Here is a 15,613-nt window from a genome sequence, read left to right as displayed (position 1 = left end):
CTCCGTAGCAACATAAATATATTATATTACTACCAGGGGCATGATTCTCTACGACAATGTCGAACTTGTAACACGGCGTGTTTCGTTATGACTGTGTAAGAGTATTCTGGATGCTAATTTGACATTTCATGAACACGATGAGGTGTGACACATCCGCCTTACGGGCATGTTACGAATTGTCAAAATAACGTGCGGCAATCCAGCGCGTCTATGCGCGTTTAGACAAATTAATTATTTAGATACAACGACTGTATAATTTCTATTGACGATAGTATCCTCTTTACATCGTGAAAACTCAAATATAATATTCTACCTTATCAGATAATAAAACAAACATAAATCCTAAATGATCGAATTAATATTCAAACCTATGTTTTTGTATCTTGATAGTCAAATTTGTGTTATGGGCTCAGCGGTGAAAAATAAGCTACTTTACTACTGGCAACCCGACTTTTGACAACAATTGAGGTCAATCAAGTTTATTTTTATTACTTCGATGTAATATTTCTATTAGTAAATAGATAGGCCAAACAAATATAAAACACTAATGAAGGTATCTTTTTAAACAATGTTTTCTTAATTATGTACATTACAATTAATACTATGTAGTTTCTTTGTGGTGAAAGTTTTGTACCTATAAAGTTTGATAACAATAAAGATTACTGAAGAAATTTTTACTAGTTATACATTATTGTTGTTATAAGTAATTGGTAGACGTCTTAATCAAGGGCTTAGGCAGCTTTAAATTAAATATCAAAATCTTCTAAATGTGAATATCGATCCAGGAAACAAAGCAAAAATTTCATGTAGGTAATCCCAATAATTTTACACAATTACAAACAAAAGTATGTAATCATGTTAAATCTAAAATTGTTTGTACAAACATTTCCTTTTTTATTTTAGGAGACCAAAGGCATCTTACATTGAATACTAATGTTAACAAAACTGATAATATCAAATGTAATAATAAAATAATTTCTTTTACAGGATAGTGAATGTAATGCAAGATATTCCAAATAAATAATAGTAAAATATACTCAGTTTTAACAACACATTATTTTTGTTTTATTTTTTATTTGTTGTTCAGTCTTAGATAACATAATATACTTAAGTAAAATTTCTATACATGAGTTTGAATGTTTGTTAATTAATCAGTTTCACCTTAATAACTAAATGAATGTGTATGAAATATGGTACTCAGACAGTGAGCTGTGGATTGAATAGAGTACTTTTTATTCCAAAAAGATTAATGCCGGTTGAGCGGCTAATAGAAGTTACTAGGTAATATAGCTATAAATTTTTAAAAATAACGTTTAATAGGCAATATACACTTATGTTACAACGCAGCACATGCCAAGCAAAGCCAGCCATGCAGCCACGTGTTAAGCCAAGCCAAAGCCAAGCCAAAGCCAAGCCAAGCCAAAGCCAAAGCCAAAGCCAAGCCAAAGCCAAAGCCAAAGCCAAAGCCAAGCCAAAGCCAAAGCCAAAGCCACAGCCACAGCCACAGCCACAGCCACAGCCACAGCCAAAGCTAAAGCCATGCCACGGAGGTTGAATGCCGCAACTTCCACTCGAGCCAGCCAGCAGTATCAATATTGCTTATGGTCCGCCGTTGATTGTTCGTGACATGACATCCAACTGTTAAATGACTGGTATAAAAACCCAAGGCATTAATTTCAATGGACATTCAATTGTGTGCACTAGTATAAGGCGAAACGCTGTCCGACTAATAAAACATAATCTCTGAAGTAATTTGTATTTATATTTCTCTCTTTTGTTTTACTTATTTTAATTATTGGTGGTAAGTCTGTTATATGTGAATGTCTGTCTTGATAGTTATAAGGTGTCTACGGCAATGTCTGTTTCTATAGCCAAGTTAAACTGTGTCCATGCACTGATGTGTACCAGTTTAGAGGAAATTGTAACTAGCGTAATTACTTTATAAGACCTAAAATCTTTGTCTCATTCTGAAAACCTACTGTGGAACGTCACATAGTGCTTTGCAATTCAAAGTTCCGGATGGCATTGTAACTGTTTATGGGCGGTCGTATCGCTTATCATCAGATAAACGGCATCCTCGTCACATTATTTAACTAAATAAAAAAAAAAATTGAGTTAATGCCTTAACGATTTTGCAACAAATTTTATGATGGAAGGTCCGTAGAATTCCTCTTAATATATGTTGTTAGCGCCAATTTAGCACAAACTGCATTAGCACAACAGCATTTACTATTACTCATATAACAGCATTCGTGTAAAATCTTCAGTAGCATTAAATATATCAATTCAATTCAATTTTTAAAATGTGGCTTTAGTAAACAAATCAAGTAAATAAGTCTATGACATTGACATTTGACAATCATTTTGAAGTTATATTTTTTCGTTTGAAAACAATCACAGTCTACAGAAATTTTTAAATTATTTTTATATTCCTTTCATGTTTCTTACATTTAAGTATATACAAAAATGGGATTAAATAAAGTTTGGCAGTGATTTATTCGAGTTACATCATTTAATATCACGAATACAAACAAAAAAGCCTTTTCAAAAACCGATACTTGCCGATTCGAGGGGATGAAAGATTTCTGAACGCATTAACACATCGTAATATAAAAATATTAAGCATAGACAACCTATCGTACGGCATACACAATACCTATTTTTCAATTACACATCGTGGCGCGTGTATGAAACGCGTTTGTGTTTAGAGCTTGTTTTGACAACACGCGTTTACGGTGTGTTATCGCGAGTAGCATAGGGAATCAACCTACTGATCCGACAGACGTTGTCCCGTCTTAACTATGAATTTGCAGCGCGCTTTCTGTCAATCGCTGACAGATATTTCAAACAATTGACAGTGATATAAAATTAATATTTTCGTTAAGTTTTCTTAAATTTTCTAATTTTCCGCGCAGTTTTTTGAATTGTTTCTTTCATAAGAACCTTCTCCTGACAATAACAAATAAAACAAAATAAAAATAGTAAAATTGGTCCAGCCGTTCACGCGTGATGGCGCGACCAAGGGAAGTAGGGATTCATTTTTATATATGTAGATAAAGATATTTCATTATAATATAAAATCAATCTATTTTATATCTTTTCAATGTTCCCAAAAGATCTCTAACTACAAAGAAAATATTAGTCTTGTTCACAATTAAAACTTAGTTAATCAGAAGTGTTAATACATTTAACATACTATCAAAATAAATACAATATTCCAAGTGAAATTTGGCATCCGAATAGAAACATATCCCCGATTAACATATTATAGGTAACTTTTATGTCGGAAAACTTTACAAGACAACTATATCCATGAAGAAATTTCCATAGGGCTAGAGCCTCGAGCAAAATATAGTAACTTTTTATCTGGAGAAAATTTTCTTTGGCACTTTATTCCGAAAAAGACTCATGCAGGTACCGCCAAAAAAAAAACTTATTTAAAAAAAATGTTAGTAATAAAACATAATAATTGAAATAAAACTCTTCTACGGATTTTATCGTGGTTTTTTAAATTACAATTTTCTCCCGAGGTTTTGAAGACTTTGCAGCCTTTATAATCACGGGGGAGACTGAAGTGTAGTTGTCCGAAAGTCAAAGTTACAATATAGATATTGTAACTTTGACTTTTTACAATAAAACTAAAGTTTTAATTTTTTTAGTTATTAACTATTATTAAGAAATCATTACAAAATAATAAGTTTGCGAAAACATAAGTTGAAAGGTGCAAACTCTAATCATTCTTTGTCTAGACGAGGTTCAATCGATTTTTTATAAATAATAACTGCATGCAATACGTTTGTCATGACGGCAAATAGTGTGGGCTGTTTCAATGCGACACATGGATATAGGTAAGTGTACATATAAAACATTTTATAATAATTATATAATCATACCAGCCTTGTATCATGTACTGTACCAATGCTGAACACATTTACCTCTGCTAGTAATTACTATAAGGGTTTATAGTGTAGAATTCTTAAGTAAATTTCCTCAAGATGTTTGTCTTTACCTTTAAAGCGAAGGATAATTGGTAAACAATACACAAGGTGTTAAAACCCGCCATAGTGGCGCACGCAAGTGTGTCGTGTTCCGGGATCAGCCTGTGTACATCCGGTTCCAACAGGCCGGCATAATTGTATCGATTGCTGAGGGGTGATCATCCCTTGTCAATCGACAGCCAATTCGACCCCACGCTACTTACCATCAGATGCAGTAGGGTGACTTTATCGGGCTCGTATAAAAAACTCCCTGTAATATTTATTGTTTGTCATATTTTCTCTCAATGTGATGTGCTTAGCTAAAAAAAAAGGAAGTGAGATTAAGAAAGATTGCGTTATTTAGGCTTCTGGATACGAAACTTATTATGAGAAACAAAACAGCGACACTCATCTAAGTGTGTTAACTCTATGTCGATCTCCGCTAATAAAACGATAATTCATTACATTAGTCGTTATTATAACACCAGCATCAGAGATCAATAAAACACTGATTAATGCAAAGGGGCTGAATAAAACTGTTTATCTGTAAAATCATATTATTATAATTCGTAATCTGAACATAGGGTACTTGACAATGAGGATTTCCCGCAGTTTAATCACGAAACTCTAGTAGTAACTATCCAAATCTGACTAAAAGGACAAAACACATTAGTTGCCATAAAGATAAAAAAAAAATACTTCAAAATAAGAATTTCGTGGAAATTGCTTTACGATTTTCGATAAACCGTGATTCTATCGAGTAGCTAAAATCAATACATATCGACAAGTGACGTAACACTGATATCGTTTCGAGTTTATTTTTCCGTTCTAAATTTAAATCTCAGTTCGAGCGTGAGTTTTTTAAAACGATTTCGAGGGACAGGTTTCGCTGGAAGGGATGATCATATTAAGTTCGGAAGCCGCTCGTGAAATCTAAAACAAAACCGCTGTGTGAAATGCTTGAAAACGTTTATTGCAATAATCCCACATTAAGGTTGGATAGTCAGAAGATTTAAATTAAATTTTACAGTTACTTGACGGATTCAAAAGATTATTACTACATTTTTTATCCAATGCCCAAAGACATGCAATAACTGAACTGACTTCCGATATAATTAAGGAATCAACTGATGGGGATAATAAAAATGTTAGATGTTGGCTCTCGATATAAATTGATACATTGGTTAGCAATCTAGCAACCTCACCCGCACTTACTGGCTAAAAATTAAAGTATGTCATCATATCAAGTTTGGTCATTAGGAATAAAATTAATGCATCAGCTGATCAATAAAAAACAAGGTAATCTCGGCTATCAAATTGTATAACATGTGGAAATAGAAATAAAAAGTCTAGGTTACACAAAAGGGGCCTGATAAAAGGTACTTCATTGATCAATTAATCAAATTTCGTGCAAAATTCGTGCCAAACGAATATCAACCCGATACACATTTGTATAAGGTATTTATTACATGTATAGAAACAGTATCTTATCACATAACCAGTAATCCATTGATAGCAATTGACATACACCATCTGTTTAAAAAAATGATCTACGTCCGAAGTTAATACCTACTCGTTCGATAAGAATGATCTATACCTGATGTGACATAAGAAGATGTATGCTGAATGCTGATTGATCTTTGTATAGGGATTAAGGAAAGAGTTGCGATAAATCCCACTCCCAATAGGAAACCCAACAGTAAATCATTTAACAACAGTTTTCTGCGGTTTAGCCTAAATATTTGTTGTAAAGCATAAACTATTGCCAAAGGTTACTGACTTTAGGAAAATAAATCTTAATTAAGGACAGGGAAGCCCTTCAAAATTGTTTTTACTTCAATTTTCTATAAAACAATAGTCTCACCTCAATCAAACCAGTCCTTTCATGTTGTAAAATAATCTTTTTGAGCGTCGTCTATATAAAAATCAACAGTAATTTATGTTAACTATGTTTAGAAATTTTATAACGTGCTGCATGCCATGACATTTCGTTCGTCATTTATTTTACTATTCATTTTAATTGCTTGGTTGTAATTACATGATCATGACGCTCCATACGTCCGCTTTCATGGGATTTCACTCTATTTTCACGAGGTCAAAATATTTTACTAAAACTCTAGCCCCTTCCGACGCAAAACCGACAAAAACTATTTCGGATGCCCACATTTATACTCAAATTAACACTGTCAGGCGACAGAAACTACGATAACCATTTCCGAAATAACCGCCAAAACTCACTAGTCACTAACTGATCAATAAAAATTGTACACTATGAATAATGAAACTGGTCTACATATACATGAGTAAAACCGTGTTGCTATCGACTAAAATTGTACACATTTAACCTATATCGAAATTGAATTGCAATTTGCTACTATGCGTTATCGATAATAAATAATATTAATACAATAATAAAATTAAAGTCTTTCCAATCTTAGATAAACGATATCAATGTATAGTGACACGGTGATCTAAAATGCATTTGCGAATTATCGACAACAAGATTTTTTGACGTCATTATGAATATATATTCATATTAAGACATCGCGCGGATCCTATCTATTGGCGAGAAATACTACGTCGCTAACTGAAACTCGCTTCAACAACTTTAACTACCTTGGTGATAAAGGATGTTAAGTTAATATTAGAAAAAAGTAAAAATTTTATGCACGCCATTAATCTCTTCTGGCTCACTAGATTTTGCCGCGTTTGAATGACTCTGACATTCTGGAGAAATCTTTAATAAGATTTCGATTTCGTTGGATGTCATTTTATACAGAACTAAAATTATAAAATAAATTACGCGAGAACAAATGAAGATGATTTACATTCCAACAAATTTAGGTATAGCCTTTGCCGTACTTTTCGATATCATTTAATTTAAAATCATTACTGAAAAAACTCATCTAATTTGCCTAATTCAGGAATTGACCCGTATTCTTTCCAATAAACCTTGACATTTGGATCAAAATCGGACTACTGTACATCATGAAGTTTACTCAGCACACCATTTTGAAGAGACGCTTATCGCTACGCAAAGAAATGATCATAAACTCTTGGATCTGATTTATACAAACAATTGTATTAAATATAATGGTACTTGATAAATTTTGATAGCCCTATGAATTATCCGTAACCTTGCTAGTCTGGTATGAAATTCAAAAGTGGTGATAAGCCGAATATCTATATAATAATTTATTAGGGAATTATATCGACCGGTTGTACCCGTAATTCACACCTTCTTTACATTGATAAAATAATATTATTTAATGGTAATACCAGCCCTATATTATATACTGCCCCACACCTGGGTACGGGCCTCCTCTACTACTGAGACAGATTATTATTATTATTATTATTGTGGATTGGCAGACTTCACATTACTTCGAAATTCTTATAGAAAACTTCTCAAGTATGCAAGTTTGTTCACGATGTTTTCCTTCACCGTTAAAGCAAGCGATTATTCACAAAGAATGCATTCATAACTTCGAGAAAGTCATCGGTTTTCGCACCTACCTTGATTTTGAACCTGCGGAAAATCGTCTCGATAGGCGGTTTTATTCCCAACTGGGCTACCTCCAGTATAGTTAAAAAAAACTTGTAATAAAAAGTGTTCTTATACATACGTAAGTAATAAATTTCGCTGCAATTTTCATACTTATTAATGACAGTGCCGTAACATGGATGCTTCCGAGCATTGCGAAATGTGAAACTATAACCATATGAATTCTGAGGGTATGTGAACTAACAAACCGGCTTGCGCCAATGTAGCAAGTTAAGATCCAAGAGTTATCAGAGCAACATTGAGCATAGCATAGTTGCGGTCTAGAGACGAGGAGAATTGGAAAATGGGAATATATAACAAAGACAGTTGAAGAAAACAAAATGGACTGGTATCCATCAGAAAATGAAGAATACACATCAAAAGAATCAATTAATCTATACGACACTCTAAGGGTCGATAATCACAAGATGACAAGTTTCCAAGCTCAGGAGTTAGTTAGTGACCTTCCAGTCATTCTTCCACAAGGTACTCTATCATTTCCACCATAAACAGAGCAGACACTTCCGCCCTTATTGCGTACATTTCTCTAACCCTATCGGCCACGGACACCGGTATGCTATTTATGTAACAGTTTTGTCAAAAACATGATAAAGTATTTCGCTGGTATCTAATCTATTCGAACGCGGAACACCAAGTCTGTTGTTTTCAGGGCATAATTTGAAAACTTGACGTGTCATTCGTACGTATAAAGAATAAATATGGAAAATAGAATTGTGAAAATCGATCCGAGGCGTATGACAGTGATCCCGAAAGAGACTTCAGCTTCTGATGGTAAGATTTGCTTTTTTTTACTAATTATAAATATATTATATGTAGATTTATTAGTATAATTATTATAGTTTTGGATATGTGATTATATTTTCGCTTAATTCTTTTTTACGTAAATTAATTGTGGTATTTGATTAAAATAAATTACAAAATTTAATACTTTTTAAACGCGCGTAGGCTTAGAAAACTATTTAATCATCTTTATTTATTAATTAATTTTAAAACAAAACTTAATTAATTACAAATGCTCAATGACGGTTTTTGACATGATACATTTTTTATTATGATGTTTGAAATGAAATAAGCTAATAAAAATAAGCTATATTTAATGGAAACGTATCTCGAATTGCTTCTAAAATTTGTGAGCGAAAATTAAAGATATGAGAATAATGAGGACTAATTACATTTGTTGTTTGTTTTTTCTTTATTGCGAATTTTGAAAACCGACTATTCCCCTGACTTCGTTTGAAAAGCTATTATATAATTGGCGAAATCTGATAACGACGTACTCTGATACATTTTGGAATGAACTTGTTAATAAGTAACTAAATACCACACCCGAAAGTAATTTTATCATTCAGATAAAATACAATCTTTTTCTGTGGCTGTCGAGATCTGATTCCACCACACCGAAAATGAATATTTGCGTACCCCAAAACATATTTGTCACTTTATGTAGATTTCAACCGGCCATGTCTCATGTCAAAGCTGGATATCACTAACAACACCACGAAGAGTTCGCAAGCTACTGGCATACAAAAGACTCAGTCCTTTATCGCGTTTGATGTTCTTGTAAAGGCCGACATCTTCTAGTTAAGCGATTAGTCATACCCACCTCTCACAACCTCGCGCGTTGATGAAAGAATTTTTGATAATTTACGGCTGTTTTCAATGAACAATCCCAAACTAAAACTTCGATTCGTTACCCTGAATAAACTAATCATAACTCATTTGTAAGTACAAAAATCAGATTAATCCATTTTCGTGACAGATCGATAATTGGGATTGAGATCGTTTGTTGAAAACGACGGACTGTCACAATATTTTGTTAATTTAGTGAGAGGCAATGGAAGTTGGTAAAATAAACGGGTATGGTTTAAGTTATGGTAGTTTACCGCGGGCGGTAGCCAGAACGCCTTTTAAGTCATTAACGATAATAGAAAATAAAACAAAAACTATGGAAATATCATTTCTATATCCGATCAATAAATCTATCGCTTAGATATGTTATTTTTAGCTTAGTTAACGATTGTAGAAAGGTGTCTTGGCTACGCCCTGAGTACTGCTTCAGTAAGTCGCTTACTTACCACACAGGATAATAGTCTAATAGTCTTTGCATAATGACCTTGGTTTCAATGCGTATTATGATAATCGTATTTTTTTTATTGCATCCGAAGGCAGTCGAGCAAACGGCCCACACGATGGTAAGTGGTCATTATCAACAAAAAATTCCTTCTTTCTTTCTTACTTAGTCTTCTCTTTTGTTCTTATTGTTGGTGTTCTCTTTACCAACTCATGCTGCTTGTTCCTTCTTCTTGTTATTTGAATGGTTATTCTTATTTGTCACTTTCTTGTATTTTTTTTGTCCGTGCTTGTAATTGTATCTTACTTCTTCTTTTTCGGCCAAAAATTCCTTTAATTGTATGTATGGTGTAATTTATCGTTTTAATGGAAAATATTGTTGTCTTGTAACAAACTTGTTGACCTTTAAATACAGATAAAATTGATACACGACCTTTTCGATAATACGGAGAAATGATAAGTTTATCAGACGGAACAATTTGCGTCTGATACCTGTATACTCATTATATTATCTGTATTGTTTATATTCTAACACTGTCCCTGAACAGTTGCCACAATTATACCGGTCTTACTTACTGTGATTTAATAATAAAAATAGTTAATGAAATTCGAAACTTCAAATCTATTGTAAATTGTGTCCTTGTCAAGATATTTTTCATTGACTACAAAAGGCTTTCTTTTAGTTAAATAAAGAAAAAGATGTTATTTCAATAAAACTTATGCGAATACTAAATAAGTGATTGAAAATTATAAATTTGTTTCATTTTTGTGGTTGACTATACTGCTAAAAACTAACGAGCCAAATATATAAACGAAAGTGAAAAACCTCAGTTAATTATTTTAATTTCAAGTGTTAAATGGCTTTTTTAAGTTGAATACAAGTTTAGAACGCCATTAATGTAATTAAGAATCTGTTTTTCTTTCTCGTCGAAGTTAACCACGTTTTAGTAGCGATAAACTGAAAGTTGTAAAGTTAAAATTTATAATACCGTAGGTATGTACTATATAATTGAATGTATGTTAATTTGCCACATTCATTTAGGTCGTGAAACCGATGAGGTACGGAATTCGATTCTCGAATTAGGCATTCCAAATTTATTTACAAGACTAATTCTATATAGCTTTTAAGAATTTGTAAAGTATACGCAGTCTCCCTACTTCCATCATTGAGAGCTCTCGCCAGTGAAAAGAAACAAAAGCTGAATTCTTACTAACGTAATTTGGACCAGCCTAATAGGTTTTGGGATGATTTAAAGTGTGTGCGGTTTCTTAACGTCCATTGTTGAGAACGCTGAGCAGTGGAAACGAATTAACAAACGCTGATATCTTACTAACACAATTTGAAGTCTAGTAGGTTTTGGCATGACTTGATACAAATTACAAATTTATTTCGCCCTTTACTGGCAGAAGCCTTATCGGAACCATGATTATCCTAGATAGGTTATACGAGCCAACACAAAGCGTCTGCGTCAGTCGCTTCCGAATCGATGGTTGACATGTTCACAATATACATTAGCATAAATTCCGGAATACTAATGAGGATACAAGTAGTCTCGGCTTTAGGGTGGCAAATAAGACAACCGAGAAGGGCCTGGCACTGGTCATACTCTTACAAGGGAGACAAAGAAAAAACAGTACTATCTTTTGGCAATTGGGTCAATATAATGAATAATAATATCAGCCCTGTATTATATACTATCCCACTGCTGAGCATGGCCCTCCTCTACTATCGAGAGAGATTAATGACCTCACAAAGATCTCCCGCCCGGAACTTCCATTGATTACGATCGAACCTTTACTTACTTGTAAATGATACCTATTGTTTTAATATTTATATTGGAAGTTGTTTATGGTTACACATAATTACAATTGGAAGCATAGAAATGTGTACTGTAGAGATTCTGTGTTTGAATACCAAGTCGGACGAAATTATCTGAGTTTTCAAACAAAATTTGTTTTGTATAGGGCGATGTTACGTTATGTTTTATCGATTATATATCTTGAGAAACGAATCAAATCCTTTTTGTTTTAACACTTTTTATTTGTCACAAAAAATTTATTCCTAAAATTAATTATAACCTAGCAAAATAGAAAACCAAAACGATAGACTGACAAAATCATTACTGTTATTTCTATATTCTTCTTCTGAGGATTAAAATGTCAACACGAGCCTTTTCACGTCAGAGAAATTGCAATTCTTCGAATATATTAAAGACAACCAAATATAAAAGACAATCTGTCAACTGTGCTTCCAAATAAATTAGAATTATCTAAATTAGCCGTCTAACATTTTAACGTTTTGAGTAAATTTTATTTGACAATTATTGTATTAACAGGCCAATGTAAATATTACGCATTGTATTCCCATTTATTTTGGAACTTTATAAATTAAAGTCACATTTGTATTTGGTCGAGTTATAATAAATTTATAAATCGACCCAATACAAATGTCACTTGTAATGACGAGTAGGATATACTCAGAGGTTGTGAAACACGTCCTAAGTCTAAATTTCATAACAAGCAACTTATATTGTTCAGCGGAGCAAATATCTAGACTGCGAGCGTCGCAGTCTCCGATCGCGATCTCGCTGAGCCGATGCCCCACGTGGTCCTCACTCCGACCCCTCCCGATTCCGAGGCTACTGGGACAGCGGCGAGAAGGCGATATTACTGAACAATGGATCTACTGGTAAGTTGTTTTATGCATGCAAATATGTACTCAGTTATAAGTATAATAAGGATTTTTTAGTATAAATGGGATGACTACAATCTTGCTATTGTCTGTCGTTGATTAAATCATATGACTGTAGATATCACTATCTCGATGGTGATTGGCTCGGTGGCGTAGTTATGTTACAGTACGACGGCAGTGTTGAGGTCTCGTATTCTAACCCCGGGCGGGCAAAGTGATATTGGATTTTTTTAAGTATCAACACGAAGTCTGGAATTTGTGTGATGTGGCGATAGGCATGCTCCTTACATTATAGGATGAAATACGCACGGCAAAATGTAGCCGCGCCATTTGCGCCTCTCTCTGCCTCTTCAGGGATATTTTCATGAATGTGTGTGTGACTATAGAGATAGAGTGTCCAAATACTTCGCCATTTTTATTGAACTGCAATATACTTAAATCGGTTGCAGTATTAGTTAATGCACCGAGACCACATAAATAACAAACTAACCTCTTTCTTCGCTCAATTATAATTTATATTATGAACTCTAATTATGTAAAATCTCACTCCTCCGTGCGCGCAATGTGCTTAGAAAGGGGTATAAAGTTGTTTCATCGCGTATTCATATATAGGAAATATATATTTTTAGGATCCGTTAATTCTCTCTTCTTATACCAAATTCACGGAAAAGATAAAATGTAAATAAATATTATCTTCATTTCAAATAAATCTCATGTTCAGATCTGTCACTTTCATCGAATATACAATAAAGATAATCGGAAACAGAATAGATATTTACTGAATAAGGTATAATTATAAATACTATGTGGTAGGTATATCTCTTTTAGATATTTACGATGGCCACAGAATATTCTTTGACCACCGGAATAATACCAAATACTAAACATAATTAAACATTGAATAAATAATTGTTTTCAACTGAACGACCGCCTTGGTGGTGTAGTTATATTGCGCATGCAGTACGACTATCGTGCTGACATCTCAGGTTCGAATCGGGTCGGGTAGTAATACTAGAGTTTTTCTGCCTAGTATCAGCCCGGAGTCTGGGGTTGTGGCCGGTAAATGGAAATAAGTTCTCTCCCAAATATATGGGACTTTAACATACCTGGCGAAATGTGGGTGTGTTACCTCTGCCTACCCTTATAAAGGGAAGAAGGTGTGATGATATATACGCCTGTTGAATACACTATACATTACATCATGTTTGAATACAAATTTGATCAAAACTCCGTTCACTACATACAAACTATTTGTAAATTAGGACACTTAAATTGAGTTCCTACTTAAATGCAAATTTGGCATGATTTTGAGAATAAATTATGTTAATACTGATTACAAATTAGTCTTCCATACGATTGCAAATTGGTTACACGTGTTGCTTATAGTAATTAGTTATGTTTGGATTCAGAATTAGGTAATATATCTATTACTTTAAAATTAAACTACTTTTCGGATTCTATCGCGGTTTTTTATATTTTAGTTTTCTCCCGACGTTTCGAGAACTTTGCAGCCTTCGTGGTCACGGGGGGGACTTCATGGTCACGGTGGTCAGTAGTTTAATTTGAATGTCTAACATTCGCGTAAACATAAGAAAACATTATATCTATTAATTGCTTTTCAAAATAAAACGAAATTTCCTAAGGGTTTCTTCACCTTAAAAGTTATATTTTATAGAAGTCCCACGGTGCACTTTTTGGATTAAAAATGGCATAAGTAGGTATATTGTTGCGTAGGGCTTGGACTGTTCGTGTTTTTATATAAATCTATGCAGCAGTCTCACCGTTTACTTCTAACAAACGTCTTCACAATCTTACACAATATATTAGTGACTATAAAAATAAATTATTTAAATTTTTGCATGACAAATGTTATTACTGTTTGAACGATTATCTTGATGATGTTAATGTTTAGAATGTATTCTGTCTTCTCTAGAATGTTAAATTGTTGTATGCTATTATAGCGGGTCATAGCTGTTCTGTAATATAAATGTATAACACCTTAATCCTACCTGCGTACCACAATAAATAAAATAAATACAATATATTATAATATATCAGCCCTGTAGTGTAGCGTAGTATGTAAATACTGTCTCACTGCTAGGCATAGGCCTTCTCTACTACCGAGAGGCATCATGCCTTAGCCCACCACGCAGGCCTAGTGCGGATTGGTAGACTTTACACACCATCATAATTCCTATAGAGAACTTCTCAGGTGTAGAGGTTTCTTCACGATGTTTTCCTCCACTGTTAAAGCGAGTGATAAATCATAAAGAATACACACATAATTTAAGATAAGTAAGAGATGTTATTTTATATGGTAGCAGTAAATTAGATGAGAAATGAAAAGCTGTATATGAGTATTTCCCAGAATAAATGTACGCAACGAAATAGTTTTTACGACATATTGTTACGGATTTTCTGTCTCATCTGTCTTTTTCATTTGTCTTAATCTATTCGTTCTGTCAAGTTATATACGAGTATAGAACGAATTTATTAACAAAAAAGGTAGAAAAATTCGTAATAACATTTCTTAGAACTATTTCGTTACGTACATTTATTCCAAGAAATACTCATATTCAATTCCCGCGGAGAGGCAAATACTTATGATATAAAAAAAGCAATAGATTTCAGATATTTTGGAGTGGAATTCTCTCCTCACTGATACCTAAGATATACCTTAATGTCAACCAACAAAACACACCTTAATAATCAAGAATAATATTTGTTAAGGGACAACCTTAATTATTTCATATGAGACGTACGCTATCACAAAAATAATATTCTATACGGTTCCATTACTGTCGATAATATATTGTCTATTTGAATAGGTACGTTTATCTATATTAGTTTATCTAGACACACAAATCCATGTGTTAATGTTATCAATCAAGTTAATTCGCGTCAGCCAGGCCTATAACAAAAATTTTTGGGGCCACGGGAATTTAAAGTAGTATCAGAAATATAACATACTAGCTTTTGCTCGAGGCTCCGCCCGCGTGACAAAGTTTTCCGGGATAAAATTTGCGCTATATATTTTCTTCGGATAGAAATAAGCCTATGTTTTTAATAAAATATTTTTGTAGTGTAGTGCAAATACACAAGACACAATTTGTACCCTGAACAGTTATTCTTTATATCAACATAAGAAATAAACAACTTTCATCAACAATATCACAAGGGCTTAGCAAAATAAACGATAATCCCCAAGATCGAAACAAAAACTGTAGCATTGTAAAAACGTGGTCGTGTTTCGAATGGACGTTTTGGTGAAACAGGCGGAAATGTCCGGAACCGCAATTTATAGAGCCT

General features: G+C 33.4%; 1 long non-coding RNA gene across 1 annotated transcript; it reads left to right on the top strand.

Annotated features, from left to right (window-relative positions):
* The first annotated feature begins 8,101 nt into the window (after positions 1 to 8,101).
* Positions 8,102 to 12,238, top strand: LOC119191128. Its single transcript, XR_005113382.1, has 3 exons — positions 8,102 to 8,313; positions 9,708 to 9,734; positions 12,151 to 12,238. It is a non-coding gene; the product is annotated as an uncharacterized LOC119191128 (long non-coding RNA).
* The last annotated feature ends 3,375 nt before the right edge of the window (positions 12,239 to 15,613 follow it).

Source organism: Manduca sexta, unplaced genomic scaffold (assembly GCF_014839805.1).
Source record: "Manduca sexta isolate Smith_Timp_Sample1 unplaced genomic scaffold, JHU_Msex_v1.0 HiC_scaffold_1070, whole genome shotgun sequence".
In the NCBI taxonomy this organism is placed as follows: Eukaryota; Metazoa; Arthropoda; class Insecta; order Lepidoptera; family Sphingidae; genus Manduca; species Manduca sexta.
The sequence above is the reverse complement of the archived record's forward strand: the minus strand, read 5'-3'. Positions and strand labels throughout refer to the sequence as shown.